Below are 12,348 nucleotides of genomic sequence, written 5' to 3'. Positions count from 1 at the left end.
AAAATAGGAATACAGAAACAGATCATTAAGCTGAAACAAACAGAGAGAGGCTAATAATGGTGAACCTGCTCATCCCCAGAATAAAATATACATTTCTCTCTCCTCCTCCTCTTTTCTCCTCCTCCTCCTTCTCTTTTCTTCTCCTCCTCCTCTTTTTTCCTCCTCCTCCTCCTCTTTTCTTCTCATCCTCTTTTTTCCTCCTCCTCTTTTCTTCTCCTCCTCCTCCTCCTCCAGGCCATTATTTTTTATAAAGTTTAAACTAGGAAAAGATGAAAGAAGAAGGTTATTGCACTCAATACCGAAGGGCTGAAGTTTTATATTGAGTTATTCAATAAGTAATATCTATGCTCTAAATGACATGCTCTAATTATTGCTTTAAATTACAACTTACAAATTTTTTTTTGAGCAAACACAAAGTGAGTTGCACGCTATTATTAATATTATATATATATATATATATATATATATTTATATTATTTGTGAGTATATTTCTTCATGTCAGTGTGTCCGTGTCTGCAGGTGTAACTGCGTGCAGTTGCCAGCAGGAGGCAGCACGTCACCACAGAACAGAACAGATCTATATCACATTGTCCAGTTTTCATCTTTCTCTGACTGAATGATGAATAAAATATGTGCAACTTTTGACCAGCAGAGGAAGAAAACGCTCATTAATGAAAGTCAGGTTACTAGTTACAATTTACACAATGAGCAAGTAAATCTGCCACGCTTTAAGGAGAAACAGCAGCTCACCTGGAAGATTAAAGTCTTCTGGGAATATCTAATAATAATAATCTATTTAAGCCTCAGGCATTTTTCTACATTGAGAACTTTTCTCTTTAGCAAATTTTTTTAACTCTGTTGAAGCATGCAGCAGCCTCTGGACACGCACAATGTAAAAAAATGATATAAAATCTTCAAACATCAACATTTTTTCTTTAAACAGTGTGTGTGTGTGTGTGTGTGTTTGACCTCAGGATCTGTTTGTCGTTTAGCTCCAGCAGAAATCCCCTCCTCCGTCATTCAGGGTGGGACTCACCTCCTCCTCCTCTCCTCCCCCTCCTCCTCCTCCTCCCTTTACATCACCTCCTCCTCCTCCTCTCTCTCTCCCTCCTCTCCTCCTCCTCCTCCTCCTCCCCATCTCCTCCTCCCTGGGTGTGTGTCTGTATTGATGACTACATCATGACTAAATGCTGTGAGTGTTTACTTGAGTTCGATCCCATAAAGTTTTTAAAACATATTTTAAATCTCTCACTGTTCCCTCCACTCGGCTGATTATATTCAAACATTATTCTGAAATCTATTTGACATCTGAAATGCTGCTGGAGCTTAAAAACCAATATGAGTGTGTTGGTGACGAGTTAACAAGCTCTACAACCATTAAATCCAAACTGTGTGGTGACAGGATCAGTGACCCTGTTAAATGACCAAAACAATGCATAAAATGACCCAAAAATACCATAAAAGACAAAAAATGACCCAAAAAAACTGTAAAATTACCAAAAAATGACCAAAAGAGAGAGAAAATTACCAGAAAACATAAAAAGATGATCTAAAAAAGAAAACACAAAGTTAGCAAAAAAGATGTAAAAGTGACCCAAACCCCCACAAAATGAGCAAAAAAGACACAAAATGAGCAAAAAAGACACAAAATGAGCAAAAAAGACACAAAATGAGAAAAAAAGACACAAAATTAGAAAAAAGACACAAAATGAGAAAAAAATAGACACAAAATGAGAAAGAAGACACATAATGACAAAATGAGCAAATAAAGACAAAATGACGAAAACCCAAATAGCAAAAATAGACACAAAATGACAAAAAAGACAAAATGAGCGAAAAAAAAGACACAAAATGAGCAACAACCCCCCCCCCCCAAAAGACACAAAATGAGCAAAAAAGACACAAAATAAGCAGAAAAAGACACAAAATGACTAAAATACACAAAATGAGCAAATAAAGACAAAATGACAAAAACCCAAATAGCAAAAATAGAAACAAAATGACAAAAAAAGACAAAATGAGCGAAAAAAAGACACAAAATGAGCAACACCCCTCCCCCCAAAAGACACAAAATGAGCAAAAAAGACACAAAATAAGCAGAAAAGGACACAAAATGAGAAAAAAAAGACAAAATGAGCAAAAAATACACAAAATAAGCAACAAAAAAAAAGACACAAAATGCGGAAAACAGACAAAACATGAGAAAAAATAGACACAGAATGAGAAAAAAAGACACAAAATGAGCAAAAAGGGCAAAATGACAAAAAACCCAAAATGAGCAAAAAAGACACAAAATGACAAAAAAATACACAAAATGAGAAAAATAGACACAAAATGAGAAAGAAGACACATAATGACAAAATACACAAATGAGCAAATAAAGACAAAATGACAAAAACCCAAATAGCAAAATAGACACAAAATGACAAAAAAGACACAAAATGACAAAAAAGACACAAAATGAGCAACAACCCCCCCCCCAAAAGACACAAAATGAGCAAAAAAGACACAAAATAAGCAGAAAAAGACACAAAATGACTAAAATACACAAAATGAGCAAATAAAGACAAAATGACAAAAACCCAAATAGCAAAAATAGAAACAAAATGACAAAAAAAGACAAAATGAGCGAAAAAAAGACACATAAATGAGCAACACCCCTCCCCCCAAAAGACACAAAATGAGCAAAAAAGACACAAAATAAGCAGAAAAGGACACAAAATGAGAAAAAAAAAGACAAAATGAGCAAAAATACACAAAATAAGCAACAAAAAAAAGACACAAAATGCGAAAACAGACAAAACATGAGAAAAAATAGACACAGAATGAGAAAAAAAGACACAAAATGAGCAAAAAGGGCAAAATGACAAAAAACCCAAAATGAGCAAAAAAGACACAAAATGACAAAAAATACACAAAATGAGAAAAATAGACACAAAATGAGAAAGAAGACACATAATGACAAAAATACACAAATGAGCAAATAAAGACAAAATGACAAAAACCAAAATAGCAAAAATAGACACAAAATGACAAAAAAGACAAAATGAGCAAAAAAATACACAAAATGAGCAACACTCCCCCCCCCCAAAAAAAGACAAAAGACATAAAATGAGCAAAAAAGACACAAAATAAGCAGAAAAAGACACAAAATGACAAAAATACACAAAATGAGCAAATAAAGACAAAATGACAAAAACCCAAATAGCAAAAATAGACACAAAATGACAAAAAAGACACAAAATGACAAAAAAGACACAAAATGAGCAACAACCCCCCCCCCCCAAAAGACACAAAATGAGCAAAAAAGACACAAAATAAGCAGAAAAAGACACAAAATGAGAAAAAAAGACAAAATGAGCAATAATACACAAAATACGCAAAAAAACAACAACACAAAATGCAAAAACAGACAAAAATGAGAAAAAATAGACACAGAATGAGAAAAAAAGACACAAAATGAGAAAAAAGGCAAAATGAGCAAAAATAGACACAAGATGAGCAAATAAAGACACAAAATGGCAAAAAAGACACAAAATGAGCAAAAACGACGCAAAATGGGCAAAAAAGTAATAAAAGACTAAAAAAGGCGAGAGCAGCAGATCAGTGTTGGTGTCCATGTTTTACCAAAGTGCAGCATTTATTTCCTCTTTAAACTGTCTTTTAGAAGTGCTGACGGAGCACAAATTCAACCAAACCAAAGCTTTTTGTTCCAGCAGTGAACCTTACCATGTCCTATGAGTCTATGGGAGCTGTGCTAGAGACTCTCATAGGAGTCTATGGGAGCTGTGCTCGAGACTCTCATAGGAGTCTATGGGGGCTGTGGTAGAGACTCTCTTTACCAGTGAAATATGGGACTCAGGAGAACCAGAACCAGGACTGTGAGACCGTGCTACAGCAGAATGAGGTTTTCTAAAGGGAGTCTGAACTGTCCGTAGGACGAGCTGTCTCTGAGGTTCTTTCTAACTCTTCAAATTATTAACTCGTTGGCCTCGTTGATTTTAAGAACAAACGCCAGGAGATTTATTTGGGACACAGGACCACACATTTGGGTGGCGATTCCACAGACACACAACAACAGGCCGGAGAGACTCGCCTTCAGCTGGCTGCAATTACACTGAAAAACACAAAGTGAAGAGAAAGGGAGCTGAGGGGACCGACTCAGCATGACTTTGCATTTTGCAGCACAAGTCGGAAATAAAGTTTTGTTGTTATTCTCAAACAGGAATACTGGAAGCTAATGCTACAAGCTAGCGGGACAGTGTAGAGGCTCTGGTCCAGATAACAACCATCGGTGCTGCAGCCCCGCCCCGCAGCAGAGCACTGATCCACATCAGCTGCTTTTTATTTCAGCTCACTATTCTCACCATTACGTAACAACTAACGTCCACTCACACTTCAACTCCTTTCACTTTAAACTGCAACTCCCATACGAAGATTTCAAGAAAACAAAATTTTAAGGCATTTCACCGTGTTAAGACATGAACAGCAGATCTTTCTATACCTCCTCCTTCATCTCAGGTTTACTGGATGCTTTTTGAAAACTTTTCCAGCTCTGGCACTGTGTGCATCACTTAGCAAAAACTTGTGTCTGAAAAGTGTAATTCAAACTGAGCCTGAGGCTGTATCTCTGCTCTGAACAACAATAAGAGAAAGAAGAACATGCGGTGATGCAATCTGCCTCAGCTGCTCTGCTTCCTGCCCGAGTGAAGTCAGTCAGAGGGGATTCACTGACAGGCTGCACCGACAGGCTCTGTAACTGTCAAAACTCTGAAAAACTGATTTTGGGGTAATTTTCTTTTTAATTTTGAGTCTTTTTTTTGTAATTGAATGTCTTTTTGGGGTATTTTTGTGTCTTTTTTGATACTTTTGTCTTTTTTGGGGCAACTTATGTATTTTTTTTGTCATTTTGTGTCTCTTTTTTTGGTAATTCAACATCCTTTTTTGGTAATTTTGTTTCTTTTTGTCATTTTACGTCTTTATTTTTCCCGTTCTCCTGGTGAAAGTCCTGGTGTATCTGACCCGTCCTCCGTCCCGAACTCACTCTTTGTGCTTCATACTCTGAATCACTGCGGCCTCTAGAGGGTGCCACTAACTCCAGACGGAGACATGAAGGTGATCAGATGCAGCAGGATGGATTCTGTGTCTGCAGTGCACGAAATCTGAAGGTGTGAAGTCGAGTTTTTTGTGCATGGATAGAAGAGAACGAGCTGTAAACCAGTGAACCCAGTCAGACCTCCCAGTGAAACCAGCACCCTCACGATTTGCAGCGCTGGGCGAGGTCGATATCGTCTCTAAGGAGGGGCCGACTTCCTGTACCCATGACATCATCACCGAGCATGTGCAGTGCAGACAGGTCCAGGAACAGATGATGATAATGGGATGGACACACACACACACACACACTCTGACCATGTTACACTCATTTCTGCTCTGCTCAGATGTTGCATAATGTTAGCGTTTGGCTCGAGGTCCCTGAACTAATCATACCGAAGAGGGTCCACACCCTACACACACACACACACACACACACACACACACACACACACACACACTCATCTGTTAGCCATTAGCAGCCAGTCAATGACAACAGACTCACATGGGCTGGGCTCACAGTGCTCACACACAATCACATACTCTTCATATGATGTATGGATCGTGTGTGTGTGTGTGTGTGTGTGTGTGTGTGTGACTTTGCAGCTGTGAGGTATGGTGCATTGAGCACTAGTCTAACATCAGTCCCAGTATCTGGACTGGAGGGGAATTCCAGCTGAATCTCTCTCTTCTTTCACTTCATTCTGGTCTTGTGTCTTGGTGTGTGAACTGTCCTCTTGTCTCCTTAATTCCTGTCTCAGTGTCTCCTGACGTCCAGAAGACCCTTCACTCCTTCAAAACAATCCCTCAACTCGTTTTGTGTTAACCCTCTGGGCCCACTTTAATTTACTACCCTTTCAGACCCTTCGGACTGAAAATGTCTACTTCCAAAAAAAGATTAATATTTTTTTCAACTTTTTTCTGCATAAACCTCTTAAACAACACTGTTTTTCAAAGAAAAAAACACACAAAAATATAGTTATTTTCCATATAATAAATATTTTTTGCTGGAGCATTGGTTTTTATCACAGCATTGGATATGTCAAAGATTAAAATCAAAATTGATTTTGATGCATTTTTAGTTTTTGTGTAGTGTCAGATTTAAAATGGGTTTATTAAAGGGTTGAAATCTTCAAAATCTTTAAATGTTTGGTAGTTTTGAGCAGGGCGGAAGTTTTTTAAGAGGTTTAAGCAGAAAAAAGTAGAAAAAAATATTAATCTGTAAAGTTTTTATAGCATTTTTTTTGGAGGTGGACATTTTCAGCCCGAAGGGTCTGAAAAGGTAGTAAATATGTATTATATACATATTATAAATGTATTATAGACCCATTAGAAAGTTAGAAATTTGAATTTCAAAATATAACAAGAAAAAACAAAAATCCAAAAATCATGTCATTTGCAGTATCACAGCCAAAATTATTGCCAAAACAAAAGTTAAAAATGACAAATATGTCCCTAGTGGTCCCAGAGGGTTAAAGATTAAATCCACACTTAAATTCTTTGATCAAACCTGTGTTTCAGCAGGTGGATATATTGCTGTATTGCTGTGGAGGTTGGGTCCCTCTGACGGGTGTCCTCCCAGTTGGGCGTGTCCACTGTCTGTCCTCAGTGAGGCGTCCTTCCTGCTCCTCAACTTGTCCCTCAGGTTTTATCCGTAACGTCTCAAAACTCATTGGCCTCAGATTTATAATCTGTGAAAATAAATTAAAAAATACAAAAATCTCCTGCAGCACCCACACCCACCTGCTGCAGGTCAATTATTAATAAAAACAAAAAAAATAGGTCTGTTTACATTTTTTTTAATTTGTAAAGCTACGCTCTCAGACTCTCTGCTGGACCCTAACCAGTCAGCAGCTGAACAACTGAAACAGGCTTCATTCATTTTATTTGATCTGTTTAACTGTAATGTGATCAAAAGTCTAACACCAACATGTCAAGTTCAGTGTTAATCAGAATGTGTCTCCGTCCACAGCAACGAGACGTCTCACAGTGTTCAGCTGGACGGTTCCTTCAGTCATTTCATCTATTTCAAATACATTTTCATCTCTTTATCTATTTTAATTATCTACCCAGACTAATACAGGAGACACAGCGGGCAAACGGACGATCGTTAAACAGACACTGTTATACACTGAAAAAAGAACCAACTTAATTGAATTGTTTCATTTGGTAACACCTAAATGAATTAAGTTCTTTCAAATTAATGTAATAAGTTAGATTAACACAATTGATTTTAAATTAATTTGAAAGAACTTAATTCATTTAGGTGTTACCAAATGAAACAATTCAATTAAGTTGGTTCAAGTATTTTCTTTTTTCAGTTTAGATTTTATGGTTTCTAGGTTTCATGACTTCCTCTGCTGGTTCCCTGATTAGATTATTGATCAGTAATAATTGATCAGTGATTATTGATCAGTGATTATTGTCACAGACCAGCAGCCTGCACAGGAAAATTTTTCATTATTCTCACCTTATATATTCTAATGATCACTGTTATTTTATCTTTTATTAAAGTTTCTCTCCTTTCTGCAGCACTAAATTACTAGAAATTTTATTTTATTTATTTAAATGCATTATTATAATTATAATTAATTATTTTTTTAATAATAATTATTATTATATTTGTTGGATGTATTCTGAACTGTTCACAAGCCAATTTTGAATTTAAATTGAGAATTGTTCTTTTTCGAGTAGGATGGGATTGTGGAGGGATAAAAAGTAAAATTGAAAGAATGGAAGTCCTCATTTTCACATGACACTGCTATGTTGTTGACTGTAAAATTGCTTTCAGTAAAAAGGTCAATAAAAAAAAAATATGAGAAGGGATTATGTCACATATGTCGCTTTTTATTTAAATATTACTTTAATAATAAACTGTCTGTATTAAACTTTACAACAAACTGAAACAAAGCAAATATGAACGCCTCAAAGTCTCACAGCGAACTTGAGTTTGGTGTGTGTGCGTGTGTGTGTGTGTGTGTGCGCGCGCGCGCGTGTGTGTGTGTGTGTGTGTGACAGGGAGGTCAGGACACACATGTGCCGTGTCTCCCTGCAGACTGACAACATGAGGTCGGTGTTACAGAGCAAACAGTGACCCGAGGATTCAGTTTCACAAATTCACCCTCTCCGCTTCCTCCAGCGCGCACACACACACACACACACACACAGGAATGTGTACAGTGCAGTACAGTGAAATGTGAGCCTGTGGGTACAGCTGGGTGTGTGTTATGATGTGATGTACTTGGCTGAAAGTATGAAAACACAGCTTTAAGAGAACACACACACACACACACACACACACACACACACACACACACACACACACCAGGGTTGAATTCTTGACTTTTATGAGTTTGTGCTCATGTTAATTGACTGATTGATATTTAACAGCGACAGTTGCACGAACCTCCAAGACTCAATCAACGACTTGATCATCGACTCGCCGTCTTGCAGGGCATCTTAATTCCTTAACTGCACTTTTTAGTCATTTACTGTTTGAGGAGTTTAGTTTTGTTCTCTTCATTGTTTTATTATGGTTTTAAAATTGGATGCACATTTTAACCATTCCGTTTCCATAAAACCAGTCAGAGGAAATGTAAATGAATGAACTACAGATATGAGTTCTCATATGGTTGGTATATCTGCTGGTGTGTATGGTGTGAACAGAATGCGTGGCGACGCCCTCGCCGCGGCGTCTCAGACGTCAGCAAGCAGCTCTGGGCTGCTGCTGCTTACTCACAAATGTGTCTCCTCCCGGTCCATGATGTGCTTTTCTCTCCTCACTCATCACACGTCGCCATGGCAACGGCTACAACAAGAGAGCTGTAAAACAGAGAGCAGCATCTTTCAACATCACTGCTTCATTTTCTATAAACATCTGTTTTCACCACATCTGACTGTCGCCATGGACGGCTCACTGCTCCTTCATGACAACAACAAGTTAATCAGAAACCTTTTGTTCATTAAACCTCTGAACCCCCAGGTAGAAAGAAACTGTAAAAACAGGTGTTATCGTCAGAATTTGAACTCTCCGACGGTCCTTGAACGTATCATCAGTTAACAAAGTTTCCATTTAAAAAAGTGACCAAAATGCAGCTTAAATTGTGATATTTCTGTCAAAAGATCCTATTAAAAACATTAAACTCTGCCACATTTCTAAAATCTGGTTAAAAAAAAAAAAAAGAGTTAAAAACCACCAGGATCTAAAGATCTCCAGATCTCCTCATGCTCACATTTTGCGCTCGCACTCAGATTTCTGCTGCTTTCTTTCAAAATGTGTGTGTGCACTTAAAAATCACATGCTTGTGCTCACATTTCTTCTTCTTGGACACAAACATTTTGCTCGCACTCAAATATGTCCTGTGCGCACTCAAATCTAAAGTCTACGCGCTCAGATCTCAACTCTGCGCTCTCAAAACTTTTGTGCTCGGACTCAGAACACGCACGTCCTCTCAGGTTGAGGTGTCTGCTCAGACTGAACGATGTCCCGCCCTGCGCTTAAACTAGTGTGTTTCACCAGCCAATAGGGAGACAGCTAGATTGTGGCCCGGTCTTAGGTGCGTTCCCTAGCCTTTTTGAGCGCTCCGTCGGGGCGGGTATATGGTCTGTTTGTAAAACTGCTTCTCTCTTAAAATACACCAATTTACCATACAAGCCAGCTATTTGAATCGTCACCTATTTAAAACGCAGCATATTTATGTAGAATAAATCTTAAATAGGCCTAGTCCTAAAAAGAGTTATGGTAGTTTAGATTATATAGCCTATATATTTTTCAAAACACATCGATCATATACAGTAGTTTCAATAACAGTACAGTAATCATTTTGACACTCGTACTTATCAACATATATAGCGGGCCTTAAATGTGACATGTACAACGAAAGTACAATAATTGGCAACGTATGATCGTACCAGCGGCAGGTCGGCACACATAATGATGCACGAGCTGAAGGGAATCCCCGCTGACGTCACTTCATTCATAATGAGTTTCTGTCCCTAGTGCCGACAAAGGCCCGCTATGTATGTTGATAAGTAGGCTACAAGTGTTTTGAGTTGTAGCAACATTTAGCAATGAACTTACTTGAGGTCTTTGGCCATCCATCTGTCTCCCATTCATTCGCTGCCGCGCTCCGAATCCTGCTCAAAGTCTTCTTCTTGTGAAAGTGAAAGTATTACCAACATTAGCCTAATTATGCGCCCCCTGGCTTTGACCGCGTAAATAGGACGGTGATACACGTTGCAATAAGAGAATCAGCTGGTTACACGGATTGTATTACTGTTACATTAATTTCTCAATTAAAATATTAAATCATAATAAGACATGCAGCAAGAGTGCGGTGGACGGGATGCGAACCGGCGTCCCATAGTTTAAAATGCAACAGTTGGGCGTGTACTTCACCACTGGACTATCATGACACCACTGTCACTTCTGATAGTATATATATATATATATATATATACATATATATATATACATATATATATATATATATATACATATATATATATATATAAATAATAATAGAAAAAAATATATATATATAATCTAAACTACCATAACTCTTTTTAGGACTACTTAAGATTAATTCTACATAAATATGCTGCGTTTTAAATAGGTGACGATTCAAATAGCTGGCTAATATGGTAAATTGGTGTATTTTAAGAGAGAAGCAGTTTTACAAACAGACCATATACCCGCCCCGACGGAGCGCTCAAAAAGGCTAGGGAACGCACCTAAGACCGGGCCACAATCTAGCTGTCTCCCTACTGGCTGGTGAAACACACTAGTTTAAGCGCAGGGCGGGACATCGTTCAGTCTGAGCAGACACCTCAACCTGAGAGGACGTGCGTGTTCTGGGTGCGAGCACAAAAGTTTTGAGAGCGCAGAGTTGAGATCTGAGCGCGTAGACTTTAGATTTGAGTGCGCACAGGACATATTTGAGTGCGAGCAAAATGTTTGTGTCCAAGAAGAAGAAATGTGAGCACAAGCATGTGATTTTTAAGTGCACGCACACATTTTGAAAGAAAGCAGCAGAAATCTGAGTGCGAGCGCAAAATGTGAGCATGAGGAGAACAAATCTGAGCACGAGAAAGACAAATTATGCTCTCAAACTGAAAATCTACGCTCTTGAATAAAGATAGGATAATTCTTCCATAGATCATTAACAAGTGGCTTACATGAGCACAAATCATCATTTTATGACAACTTCTGTCAGACAAGGTGCAGACACAAAGATATGAAGGTGATACGAGCCATTGACAGGATGGAGAGGCTGTTTGCACAGAGCAGAGAGGAGAGGACAGGAGAGGCTGTTCTAGCTGCAGGTGGACGTCAGGTTCTGATTGGACGAACACCTGCGTCACATGAGAGTGACGATGTGCAGCTGGTGCAAAGGAACAACAATAAAAAATAAATCTTTGAATAAACATGAAAACATTCGCAGTGATTCAGAGAAAAATGAGTCACAAACTGCTCAGTGACTCAGACGTCTCTGTGAAAGACAGAAAAAAGATGACATATTACACATATTTTATTATTTGCAATATTCCCTGTCCTTATAGTTGTTAATGGAAACGAAATACGACAGTATAGTTTTTTTCAGCGAGGACACAAAAACCACAACAACAACAACCAGGAATCCGGTTGGTCCGGCTGAAGGAGTTCAACAGTAATGACAAATGAAACACTGAGACTTTGATCAAAATCAGATTTCTTTGTTGTAAACATTTCAACAAAATGTAAAACATTAATAGAGAAAAGTTACATATTAAAGCTTTGAGTTCAGGATGAACTTCTACAACAGTTTCAATATAAATATGAACATCTTCATGTTGTTTTAGATCAAATCTGAGTCGACAATTTCCTCTGAATGTTGTTCCAGACTGAAGCTGGAGGAGAGAGAGAGGACGAGGAGGATCTGGAGTCAGAGGACTAAGGGGGGCGAGTTTGTTTTGCGTACCAGTCGGTGCAGTGTGTGAAATGTGAACTGAGGAGTGTGTGTGTGTGTGTGTGTGTGTGTGTGTGTGTGTGTGTGTGTGTGTGTGTGTGAGAGGAGGGAGGATCCTCTCTCTCTTAAAGCCGGGTCAGAGCCAGAGATCTGCAGAGCTGAGAGTGAGAGGCACTGAGGAGGGAACACACACACAAACACACACACACTTTCACTGACTCTTAAACACACACAGAGACACACACACTCACAGACAAAGACAAGCAGCCTATTGTACACGCACACACACACACACACACACACACAC

The sequence above is a fragment of the Centropristis striata genome, chromosome 5 (genome assembly GCF_030273125.1).
Source record: "Centropristis striata isolate RG_2023a ecotype Rhode Island chromosome 5, C.striata_1.0, whole genome shotgun sequence".
NCBI classification, from domain to species: Eukaryota; Metazoa; Chordata; class Actinopteri; order Perciformes; family Serranidae; genus Centropristis; species Centropristis striata.
This window is presented reverse-complemented; position numbering follows the sequence as displayed.